Raw genomic sequence first — 13,768 nt, forward strand, 5'->3', positions numbered from 1 at the left:
GAGGCCCAGAGAAGTCAAGTGGCTTGCCCAAAGTCACACATCTGACAGTTGGTGGAGCCGGGATTAGAACCCATGACCTCTGGACTCCCAAGCCCGGGCCCCGGGGGTGGGAGGAATAATAATGATAATAACAATAATAATGATGGCATTTATTAAGCGTTTACTATGTGCAAAGCACTATTCTAAGCGCTGGGGGAGGTTACAAGGTGATCAGGTTGTTCCTCGGGGGGCTCACAGTCTTTAATCCCCATTTTACAGATGAGGTAACTGAGGTACAGAGAAGTCAAGTGACATGCCCAAGGTCACAGCTGACAATTGGTGGAGCCAGGATTAGAACCTGTGACCTCTGGACTCTCAAGCCCGGGTCCCTGAGGTGGGGGTGGGAGGAATAATAATGATAATAATAATAAAGATGGCATTTATTAGGTGCTTACTATGTGCAAAGCACTGTTCTAAGTGCTGGGGAGGTTACACGGTGATCAAGTTGTCCCTCGGGGGGCTCACAGTCTTTAATCCCCATTTTACAGATGAGGTAACTGAGGTACAGAGAAGTCAAGGACTTGCCCAAGATCACACAGCTGACAATCGGTGGAGCCGGGATTAGAACCTATGACCTCTGGACTCTCAAGCCCGGGTCCCGGGGTTGTGGTGGGAGGAATAATAATGATAATGATAATAATAATAATGGCATTTATTAAGCACTTACTATGTGCAAAGCACTGTTCTAAGCGCTGGGGAGGTTACAAGGTGAACAGGTTGTCCCACCGGGGGCTCACAGTCTTCACCCCCATTTTACAGCTGAGGTAACTGAGGCACAGAGATGTTAAGTGACTTGTCCAAGATCACATTGGTGGAGCCGGAATTTGAACCCCTGACCTCTGACTCCAAAACCCGGGCTCTTTCCACTGAGCTACGCTGCTTCTCCATTTTCCAGATGAGGGAACTGAGGCCCAGAGAAGTCAAGTGACTTGTCCAAGTTCACACAGCTGACCAGCGGCGAAGCCGGGATTAGAACCCATGACCTCTGACTCCCAAGCCCGGGCTCTTTCCACTGAGCCACGCTGCTTCTCATTATAATAATAATCATAATAAAATAGAAATTGTATTTGTTAAGCGCTTACTCTGTGCCAAGCACTGTGGAGAAAATCCCGGCTCTGCCACTGTTCAGCTGTGTGAACTTGGGCAAGCCACTTCACTTCTCTGTGCCTCAGTTCCCTCATCTGTAAAGTGGGGATTGAGACCGTGAGCCCCACGTGGGACAACCTGTATCTACTCCAGCGCTTAGAACAGTGCTTGGCACATAGTAAGCGCTTAACAAATACCAACATTATTATTATTAAAATGTGAGGAAAAGGGGAGAAATGGGAACGAGGAAAGGGTAGATATAGGGGATGGAGTTAAATCATCATCATCATCATCATGCTATTTGTTAAGCGCTTATTCTGTGCCAAGCACTGTGGGGAAAATGTGAGGAAAAGGGGGAGAAATGGGAATGAGGAAAGGGGAAACAAGGGATGGAGTTAAATCATCATCATCATCATCATCATCATCATCATAATGATGGTATTTGTTAAGTGCTTACTATGTGCCAAGCACTGTTCTAATCGCTGGGGTAGATACAAAGTGATCAGGTTGTCCCACGTGGTCTTCACAGTCTTCATCCCCATTTTACAGACGAGGGAACTGAGGCACAGAGGATGATGATGATGACATTTGTTAAGCGATTACTATGCGCCAAGCACTGTTCTAAGTGCCAGGGTAGATACAAGGTCATCAGGTTGTCCCACGTGGGCTTCACAGTCTTAATACCCATTTTACAGATGAGGGAACTGAGGCACAGAGAAGTGAAATGACTTGCCCTAAGTCACACAGCAGACAAGTGGAGGAGGCGGGATTAGAATCCACGATCTTTGACTCCCAAGCCCGGGATCTTGCCACTAAGCCACACTGCTTCTGCAGGAGGAAAAAGGGGAAGACTGAGGAATGAGGTTCACCTTGTAACCTTCCCAGTGCTTAGAACAGTGCTTTGCACATAGGAAGCGCTTAGTAAATGCCATTATTATTATTATTATTATTGAAGGGGAAACATAGAGGATGGAGTTAAATCATCATCATCATCATCATAATATTTGTTACGCACTTAACTGTGTACCAGCACTGTACTAAGCGCTGGGGTGGATACAAGTTTATCGGGTTGGACACAGTCCCTGTTCCTTGTGTGGCTCAAAGTCTCAATCCCCATTTAACAGATGAGGGAACTGAGGCAAAGAGAAGTGAAGTGACTTCTATCATTCATTCAATCGAATTTATCGAGAGCTTACTGTGTGCAGAGCACTGTACTAAGCACTTGGGAAGTACAAGTCATTCATTCAATCGTATTTATTGAGCGCTTACTGTGTGCAGAGCACTGTACTAAGCACTTGGGAAGTACAAGTCATTCATTCAATCGTATTTATTGAGCGCTTACTGTGTGCAGAGCACTGTACTAAGCGCTTGGGATGTACAAGTTGGCAACACATAGAGACGGTCCCTACCCAACAGCGGGCTTACAGTCTAGAAGGGGGAGACAGAGAACAAAACAAAACATATTAACAGAATAAAGTAAATAGAATAAATATGTACAAGTAAAATAGAGTACTAAATACGTACAAACATATATACATATAATTCAGCAACAGAGACAGTTCCTGCCCACAGTGGGCTCACAATCTAGACTTGCCCAAGGTCACACAGTTGTCAAGTGGCAGAGCCCTGTAGGGTTTAGGGCCATGTGAGCCCACTGTTGGGTAGGGACTGTCTCTATGTGATGCCAATTTGTACTTCCCAAGCGCTTAGTACAGTGCTCTGCACATAGTAAGCGCTCAATAAATACGATTGATTGATTGATTGATTGATGGATAAGAGATATCATTTGGGCCCTCTTAGTACTTAGTTTTGACCGATCGACTCTGTTATATTGTGTTCTCCCAAGCGCTTAGTATAGTGCTCTGCACGCCGTAAGCCCTCAATAAATACCATTGATTGATTGTCTCAGAAGCAAGTTGAACATCTTCCATTTCAGCCTCACCCAAGTTCCAGAAAGAAAAACAGTCAGCTAAAGAAGAAATCGGAGACAGGGTGGGCAGTGGACATATCTGTCAACTCTGTCGTACTCTCCTAAGTGCTTAGTACAGTGCTCTGTACATAGTAAGCACTCCTAATATATGAGTATTATACCTGTATATGTATATATACACCTGTATATATGTATATATGTTTGTACATATTTATTACTCTATTTTACATGTACATATCTATTCTATTTATTTTATTTTGTTAGTATGTTTGGTTTTGTTCTCTGTCTCCCCCTTTTAGACTGTGAACCCACTATTGGGTAGGGACTGTCTCTCTATGTTGCCAACTTGGACTTCCCAAGCGCTTAGTACAGTGCTCTGCACACAGTAAGCGCTCAATAAATACGGTCGATGATGATGATGATGATAATAATGGCATTTATTAAGCGCTTACTATGTGCAAAGCGCTGTAAACACCATTGACCGATGGATAACCTCCAAAATGTGGTATACCCTCCTTCCCCTACTCAGAACTCGGTCACCCTCTCCTAATAATAACTGTGGCATTTGTTAAGGGTTTACTATGAGCCCAAGCACTGTGCTAAGCGCTGAGGAAAATATAGGATAATCAAATCGGGCACAGTCCCTGCCCCACGTGGGGCTCTCAGTCTAAGGGGGAAGGAGAAAACTACTGGACTGCACACAGTAAGCGCTCAATAAATATGATTGAATGAACACCAAGTTGCTACTGGCGAAGGGAATACGAAGGAAAGGTGAGATGCCTGAAGAAAAGACAAAAAAGAGTGATAGATATAAGGGGAGAAGGAGAAAATGCGAGGGAGTGGGGAAATCAAGTGGGAAGAGAGCGAATTGAGAACAGGGGAGAAGAAGAGGTAAAGGAAAATATGAGGGCTTTAAAAGATCAAAACGGTAATTGGTCAGGGGACAAAGGTATTTTTAAAGTGAGGAGAGGAAACAAAGGGTAAGAGAGCATGAGGGTTAAAGGAAGGGGATAAATGTGAGTTGAGTTGGGAAGGAAAAGGGGAAAAAAGTTCAATTGCTACCTGAAAAAACTGGTTGAACAAAGTTTTTCCACAGGCTACGATATCTAAGCATTTTACACATCAAGACACAAATGGGGTTAAGTACAATGGGGGTTAACTGTACTAACTGTTGGGGTAAATACAAGCTAATTTGGTTGGACACAGTCCCTGTCCCACATAGGGCTCACAGTCCTTATCCCGATTTTACAAATGAGGTAAGAGGGAAGTCAAGCGACTTGCCCAAAGTCACACAGCAAAGTGGTGGTGCCGGGATTAGAACCCAGGTCTTCTTTCCAATAGGCCACGCTGTCTTGCTTCTGTTACACGCTCCCAAGTGCTCAGTCCAATGCGTAGCCCTCGATCAATCAGTGCTATTTATTGAGCACTGAGAAGTTTGTCGTGGGAAGCCTTTTGGAGGAACTATAGCTTTAATAGACTTTGAAGATGGAGAGAGCGGTGGTCTCTTGGGGTTGATTGTTGATGGATTAATTGATTGGATCAAGCCGGGATCACAGACCCTGGAGGTATTTTCGGAGACTCCCTTCGTTTATATCTTGTTTGTTTTTTTAATGGCATTTATTGAGCGCTATGTGCAGAACACGGTACTGGGCGCTTGGAAAGGTTGTGGATTATGGCAGAGGACATACTTATTATTCTACTTATTTTGTTAATAATGTGCATTTCTAGACTGTGAGCCCGCTGTTGGGTAGGGACCATTTCTATATGTTGCGGATTTGTACTTCCCAAGCGCTTAGTCCAGTGCTCTCCACACAGTCAACGCTCAATAAATACGATTGAATGAATGAATGACGTTCTGGAGAAAGTATATCCTTGGAGTCGCTATGAATTGGACTCGACGGCACATAATAATAATAATAACAGCAACAGCAGCAGCAGCAACAACAACAACAACAACAACAACAATAATAATAATAATAATGAGAAGCAGCGTGACTCAGTGGAAAGAGCACGGGCTTTGGAGTCAGAGGTCATGGGTTCGAATCCTGGCTCCGCCACATGTCTGCTGTGTGACCTTGGGCAAATCACTTCACTTCTCTGAGCCTCAGTTCCCTCATCTGTAAAATGGGGATTAAGACTGTGAGCCCCACGTGGGACAACCTGATCACTTTGTATCCCCCCAAGCGCTTAGAACAGTGCTTTGCACATAGTAAGCGCTTAACAAAATGCCAACATTATAATGTCACTTCACTTCTCTGGGCCTCAGTTCCCTCATCTGGAAAATGGGGGATTAAAACTGTGAGCCCCACGTGGGACAGGGGCTAATGTCCAACCTCATTAACTTTGTATCTTCCCCAGCGCTTAGTACAGTGCCTGGCACATAGTAAGCGCTTCACAAACAGTATAAAAACAAAGAAAAAGTAAAGAAAAAGCGAATGAAGGGAAATATGTTCCTGGCGGAATCCAGCGGTTCTGGAGCAGGGCTTTTCCCTGGTGTTGAAGCGACCCCTAGTGGCCAGATAGAAATCGCACGCAGGACGTCTAGACTCAGTTTACCCGGCTGTGCCTGCTCCTGGTGCCACAGTGGGCGAGGTGGGGGAGTCCATCTCGCCGCCGACCCCACGCCCACCTCTCACCTCTGTTCTGGACTGCCCTCCCTCCTCATATCGTTCATTCATTCATTTAATTTATTGAGCGCTTACTGTGTGCAGAGCACTGTACTAAGCGCTTGGAAAGTACAGTCTCAGCCAGACAATGACTCTCCTCCGCTTCAAAAAGAAGCATCACGGCCTAGTGGATAGACGCCGGGAGCTGGGAGTCAGAAGGTCATGGGTTCAGATCCCGGCTCCGCCACGTTTCTTGAATGAATGTCTGCTGGGTGACCTTGGGCAAGTCACTTTACTTCTCTGAGCCTCGGTTACCTCTTCTGTACAATGGAGATTGAGGCTGTGAGCCTCAATAGGGACAGGGACTGTGTCCAATCCGATTTGCTTGGATCCACCCTAGCGCTTAGTACAGTGCTTTGCACATAGTAAGTATTTAACACATACCGCAATTATTATTCAAAGCCTTATTGAAGGCACATCTCCTCCAAGAGGACTTTCAATCAATCAATCAATCAATCAATCGTATTTATTGAGCGCTTACTGTGTGCAGAGCACTGTACTAAGCGCTTGGGAAGTCCAAGCTGGCAACATATAGAGACGGTCCCTACCCAACAGTGGGCTCACAGTCTAGAAGGGGAAGACAGAGAACAAAACCAAGCATATTAACAAAATAAAATAAATAGAATAGATATGTACAAGTAAAATAAATAGAGTAATAAATATGTACAATTATATATACAGGTGCTGTGGGGAAGGGAAGGCGGTAAGGCGGGGGGGATGGAATCCCCTTCTCCCTCTCCCTTCTGCATTGTCCTGACTTGCTCCCAGTGCTCTGCACACAGTAAGTGCTCAATAAAGATGATTGAATGAATGAAACCCCCACAGCCCCATACCACTTATATCCGTGTCTGTCATTTATTTATTTATATTAATGTCTTGTCTCCCACTCTAGACTGTAAGCTTGTTGCGGGCAGGGAATGTGTCTGTTTATTCTTTTTTTTTATAATAGCATTTATTAAGTGCTTACTATGTGCAAAGCATTGTTCTAAGTGCTGGGGAGGTTACAAGGTGATCAGGTTGTCCCACGCGGGGCTCACAGTCTTCATCCCCATTTTACAGATGAGGTAACTGAGGCTCAGAGAAGTGAAATGACTTGTATTATATTCTTGTATTGTACTCTCCCAAGCTCGTAGTACAGTGCTCTGCAAACAGTAAGCGCCCAATAAATATGATTGAATGAATACGAGAGAGAGAGATAAGCCCTATGCAGTCCTGCAGAACTCACCTGAGCCCGGGCCTGGGAATCAAAAGGACCTTGGTTCTAATCCCAACTCCGCCACTTGTCTGCTGCGTGACCTTGGGCAAGTCACTTTTCTGTACCTCAGTATCCCCACCTGTAAAATGGGGATTAAGACTGTGAGCCCCACGTGGGACAGGGACTGCATCCAACCTGATTAGCTTGTATCTACCCCAGTCCTTAGTACAGTTCCTGGCACATAGTAAGGGCTTAACAAATACCATTAAAAAATACCAAACGATTAAAAAAAAAAAACAACAGACCCGCTCAGGGTGCAGAGTTCAGCAACCCAGAAACTGGAAGTTCACCATGACTCGGAGAAGCTGCAGGTAGGGGAGGGCAAATATCACTCTTTCCATCTGAGATCGCTGGCCGGGTGCCCAGGTCGAAAGGAAGACAGGTAGCGGGATCGTAAAAGACGCTTAATAAACTTTGCCCTTCTTGGACAAAGTTTACGCTCCTCATGTTTATGAGACGTTCCTTTTCCTGGTGGCCTTGAGGCTATTTTTAGCCCTGGACCAGCTGTGGACAAAATACTGGGCAGGGGGCAGAGATGATGCTCCTTAATCAATCAATCAATCATATTTATTGAGCGCTTACTATGTGCAGAGCACTGTACTAAGCGCTTGGGAAGTACAAATTGGCAACATATAGAGACAGTCCCTACCCAACATTGGGCTCACAGTCTAAAAGGGGGAGCCAACCTACTCACTGTGCCTCTTTCTTATCTCTTTCTCTCTCCCTCACCACCGACCTCTGGCTCAGTGCTCACTTCTCCCTGGAATTCCCTTCTACTTCATCTCCATCAGCCCACTGCTCTCCCCATCTTCAATTCCCTTCTGAATTCACAGCTCATTCATTCATTCAATCATATTTATTGAGCGCTTACTGTGTGCAGAGCACTGGACTAAGCGCTTGGGAAGCACAAGTTGGCAACACATAGAGACGGTCCCGACCCAACAGCGGGCTCACAGTCTAGAAGGGGGAGACAGAGAACAAAACATATTAACAAAACAAAATAAAGCTCCTCCAAGAGGCCTTCCCATGCTGAGAAGCAGCGTGGTCTAGTGGGTGGAAGCCCGGGCTTGGAAGTCAGAAGGACCTGGGTTCTAATCCCGGCTCCACCATTTGTCTGGTGTATGGCCTTGAACAAGTCACTTCACTTCCCTGTGCCTTAGTTCCCTCATCTGTAAAATGGGGATTAACAGGGACTGTGTCCAACCCGATTTGCTTGTATTCATCCCAGGGTTTAGTGCAGTGCCTGGCTCATTCATTCATTCATTCATTCATTCATTCAATCGTATTTATTGAGCGCTTACTGTGTGCAGAGCACTGTATTAAGTGCTTGGGAAGTACAAGTTGGCAACATATAGAGACGGTCCCTACCCGACAGTGGGCTCACAGTCTAGAAGGGGGAGATAGAGAACAAAACAAAACATATTAACAAAATAGAATAAATATGTACAAATAAAATAGAGTAATAATAAGTGCTTAACGAATATCACAATTGTTATCATTCCCTGATTAATCTCTCATTTCCCCATCTATTTCCTCCCCCTACTGCACTTCTTTGTCACCTAAACACTGGGCTACTCACTCCCACCCCACCCCAACTGCATGCATACACACACACAAAAACACACACGTGTATTTATCCTCTATTGCTTTCCCCCACCTATAATTTATTTTAATTTTTGTGTATCCTACTAGATTGTAAAATTCTTGCGGCCAAAGATCATTCAATCAATCAATCAATCAATCGTATTTATTGAGCGCTTACTATGTGCAGAGCACTGTACTAAGCACTTCATTCATTCAATCATATTTATTGAGCACTTACTGTGTACAATGCACTGTATTATGCACTTAGGAGAGTACAGTACAACAACTGGCACCTACAGTTAGCTCATGTCTACTAACTATATTTAATTATGTCAAATGTTTATTATAGTGCTCTGTTCAGAGTAAGCCCTCAGTAGATACTATTGATTGATTTACTGATTGATTGTTAGGATAGCCAGGGGTCTGAGGGTGCAATCATTACCATTTATTGAGGGTTTACTCTTTGCGGAACACTCTACTTGGCTCTTGGGAGAGTACAATAGTATTAGTAGTCCTGATGGTATTAAGTGCTTACTACATGCCAGGCACTGTACTAAGCACTGGGGTGGTTACAAGCAAATCGAGTTGGACACATATTTTAGACTGTGAGCCCACTGTTGGGTAGGGACTGTCTCTATATGTTGCTAAGTTGTACTTCCCAAGCGCTTAGAACAGTGCTCTGCACACAGTAAGCACTCAATAAATACGATTGATGATGATGACACATCCCCTGTCCTGCGTGGGGCTCACAGTCTCAATCCCCATTTTACAGATGAGGTAACTGAGGTCCAGAGAAGTTAAGTGACTTGCCCAAAGTCACACAGCAGACAAGTGGCAGAGCCGGGATTAGAACCCATGAGCCCCTTCCTTCCTCTCCCCCTCGTCCCCTTCTCCATCCCCCCCATCTTACCGCCTTCCCTTCCCCACAGCACCTGTATATATGTACATATGTTTGTACATATTTATTACTCTATTTATTTTACTTGTACATATCTATTCTATTTATTTTATTTTGTTAGTATGTTTGGTTTTGTTGTCTGGCTCCCCCTTTTAGACTGTGAGCCCACTGTTGGGTAGGGACTGTCTCTATACATTGCCAACTTGGACTTCCCAAGCGCTTAGTACAGTGCTCTGCACACCGTAAGTGCTCAATAAATACGATTGATTGATTGCTTGATTGATTGATCTTCTGACTCTCGGTCCGTGCTGCAGCCAGTATTCATTCACTCATTCAATCGTATTTATTGAGCGCTTACGGTGCGCAGAGCACCAGTATGCCATGCTGCTTCTGTAATCCCTGCCCTCAAGGGTTTTATAAGATAGCGGGGGAGAAAGACACTAAAAACAATAAAGATAGGGGAGGAAACCATGTTTAATGATCCTTCTATGACACGGGGGAGGGCTTTGGGAAAATGTCTGGCCGCAGGCCAACATGGTTGTGTTCTCTGAACCGGACGACGAAAGGAGCGAGAGAACGGCATCATCATCATCATCATCAATCGTATTTATTGAGCGCTTACTATGTGCAGAGCACTGAACTAAGTGCTTGGGAAGTCCAAATTGGCAACATATAGAGACAGTCCCTACCCAACAGTGGGCTCACAGTCTAAAAGGGGGAGACAGAGAACAAAACCAAACATACTAACAAAATAAAATAAATAGAATAGATTTGGCATGGTGGGCTGGCGAGATATTTGACAAGAAGTGAGCTATTTGGAACCCGCCTGGAAGGGGGCTTGATTCCCCCTGGCCCTTTGATCATCTCTAAGGAACCAAGTTGGGGAAGAAAACTGTAAGCCCCTCCCTCTAGACTGGAAGCTTCTGAGGGGCAGGGATTATATCGACCAACTCTGTTGTATTGTACGGTCCCAGGCACTTAGTACAGTGCTCTGCACACAGTAATAATAATAATAATAATAATGGCATTTATTAAGCACTTACTATGTGCAAAACACTGTTCTAAGCACTGGGAAGGTTACAAGGTGATCAGGTTGTCCCACAGGGGGCTCGCAGTCTTCATCCCCATTTTACAGATGAGGAAACTGAGGCCCAGAGAAGTTAAGTGACTTGCCCGAAGTCACACAGCTGACAATTGGTGGAGCCGGGATTTGAACCCATGACCTCTGACTCCAAAGTCCGGGCTCTTTCCACTGAGCCACGCTGCTTCTCAGTAGACTGTAAGCTCCTTGAGGGCAGGGATGGCATCTACCAACTCTAGTGTACTGCCCTCTCCCAGCTGCGGAGTTCAGTTCTCTGCTCACAGTAAGCGCCTAATAAATGCCATTCTATTTATTTTATTTTGTTAATATGTTTTGTCTTGTTGTCTGTCTCCCTCTTCTATTTTACTTGTACATATCTATCCTATTTATTTTATTTTGTTAATATGTTTTGTTTTGTTCCCTGTCTCCCCCTTCTAGACTGTGAGCCCACTGTTGAGTAGGGACCATCCCTAGATGTTGCCAACTTGGGCTTCCCAAGCACTTAGTACAGTGCTCTGCACACAGTAAGTGCTCAATAAATACGATTGATTGATTGATTGATTCTAGACCACTGTTGGGTAGGGACTGTCTCTATATGTTGCCAACTTGTACTTCCCAAGCGCTTAGTACAGTGCTCTGCACACAGTAAGCACTCAATAAATACGATTGATTGATTGATTGATTAATGTATTGATTGACTGAAGAGACTATTGAGACCAGTCCTCCCCTGGCATACAACTCTCCCTGGTTGTTCATTCATTCATTCAGTGGTATTTATTGAGCGCTTACTGTGTGGAAAGCACTGTACTTGACTTGGTTTGGTCTTCTAGACTGTGAGCCCACTGTTGGGTAGGGACCGTCTCTATATGTTGCCAACTTGTACTTCCCAAGCGCTTAGTACAGTGCTCTGCACACAGTAAGCGCTCAATAAATACGATTGATTGATTGAATGAATGAATCTAGAACCCTGAAACAGGAGGTTCTCAGTGACACACTGGTTATAATAACAATAATAATAATAATGATATTTGCTAAGCGCCTACTATGTGTCAAGCACTGTTCTTAGCACTGGGGAAGTTACAAACTAATCAGGTTGGACATAATCCCTGTCCCACATGGGACTCACAGTCTTAATCTTTATTTGACAGATGAGGTAACTGAGGCACAGAGAAGTTCATAATAATAATAATTATGGTATTTGTTAAGCGCTTACTTGTGCCAAGCACTGTTCTAAGCTAAGGCAACTTCCATTTCGGAAGAATGGAGGCTGAGATACGAGTCGCCGTTTTCCTAACAATGGTTAGATCTTGGCTCTGAATCCGGTAAGGATGGTAAGAGGAGCTCGTTGTGGGTAGGGAATGTGTCTGCCCACTGTTCATTCATTCAGTCGCATTTATTGAGCGCTTACTGTGTGCGGAGCACTGTATTAAGCGCTTGGGAGAGTTCAAGGCAACAATAAACAGTGGCATTCCCTGCCCACAATGAGCTCACAGCCTAGACGGTGAGAGTCAGACGGCAATACAAGTAAATAAAATTACAGATATGTACATAAGTGTTTTGGGGCTAAAAACAGGGAACGGCAAAGGGATAAATAAAATGTCAGATATGTGTATAAGTGGTGTGGGGCTGGGAGGGGGGAAGAGCAAAGGGAGCAAGCAAGTCAGAGCAGTGCAGAAGGGAGTGGGAGATGAGGAAAAGTGTTGTACGCTCCCAAGCGCATAGTACAGTGCTCTGCACACAGTGAGCGCTCAATAAATGCATTCATTCAATCGTATTTATTGAGCGCTTACTGTGTGCACAGCACTGGACTAAGTGCTTGGGAAGTCCAAGTTGGCAACATATAGAGACGGTCCCTACCCAACAGTGGGCTCACAGTCTAGAAGGGGGAGACAGAGAACAAAACATATTAACAATAAATGCGATTGAACAAACAAATAGAAGGTAGAGAAGCAGTGTGGCTCAGTGGAAAGAGCCCAGGCTTTGGAGTCAGAGGTTGTGGGTTCAAATCCCGGCTCCGCCACTTGTCAGCTGTGTGACTTTGGGCAAGTCACTTCACTTGTCTGGGCCTCAGTTCCCTCACCTGGAAAATGGGGTTGAAGACTGTGAGCCCCCCGTGGGACAACCTGATCACCTTGCAACCTCCCCAACGCTTAGAACAGTGCTTGGCACATAGAAAGCGCTTAATAAATGCCATTATTATTATTATTATTATAAAGACTATCAATCAATCATACTTACTGAGTGCTTACTGGGTACACAGCGTTGGACTAAGGCTTGGGAGAATACAATACAGCAGAGTTGGATGACCTGTTCCCCACCCACAGTGAATATGTCTGGTCTTACGCTGCGGAGTCATCCCCCGACCCATAGCGACTCCACCAATCAATCAATCAATCGTATTTATTGAGCGCTTACTGTGTGCAGAACACTGTACTAAGCGCTTGGGAAGTCCAAGTTGGCAACATATAGAGACAGTCCCTACTCAACAGTGGGCTCACAGTCTAAAAGGGGGAGAAAGAGAACAAAACCAAACATACTAACAAAATAAAATAAATAGAATAGATATGTACAAGCAAAATAAATAAATAAATAAATAGAGTAATAAATCTGTACAAACATATATACATATATACAGGTGCTGTGGGGAAGGGAAGGAGGTAAGATGGGGGGGATGGAGGGGGGACGAGGGGGAGAGGAAGGAAGGGGCTCAGTCTGGGAAGGCCTCCTGGAGGAGGTGAGCTCTCAGTAGGGCCTTGAAGGGCCACGGATACATCTCTGCGCTGCACTGACTGCTCCAGAGAGGACTACAGCATTGGACAACAGTGGGCTCACAGTCTAAAAGGGGGAGAAAGAGAACAAAACCAAACATACTAACAAAATAAAATAAATAGAATAGATATGTACAAGTAAAATAAATAAATAGAGTAATAAATCTGTACAAACATATATACATATATACAGGTGCTGTGGGGAAGGGAAGGAGGTAAGATGGGGGGATGGAGAGGGGGACGAGGGGGAGAGGAAGGAAGGAGCTCAGTTTGGGAAGGCCTCCTGGAGGAGGTGAGCTCTCAGTAGGGTCTTGAAGGGCCACGGATACATCTCTGTGCTGCACTGACTGCTCCAGAGAGGACTACAGCATTGGAAGGCCGGACCCCTTCCTCAAAGGGCTCTCATGGCCTAGAGCGGGGAGATGACCGAGTTTGCGTTGGGAAGGGGGGTAGGGGGAGAG

Source organism: Tachyglossus aculeatus, chromosome Y4 (genome assembly GCF_015852505.1).
Source record: "Tachyglossus aculeatus isolate mTacAcu1 chromosome Y4, mTacAcu1.pri, whole genome shotgun sequence".
Classification (NCBI taxonomy): Eukaryota; Metazoa; Chordata; class Mammalia; order Monotremata; family Tachyglossidae; genus Tachyglossus; species Tachyglossus aculeatus.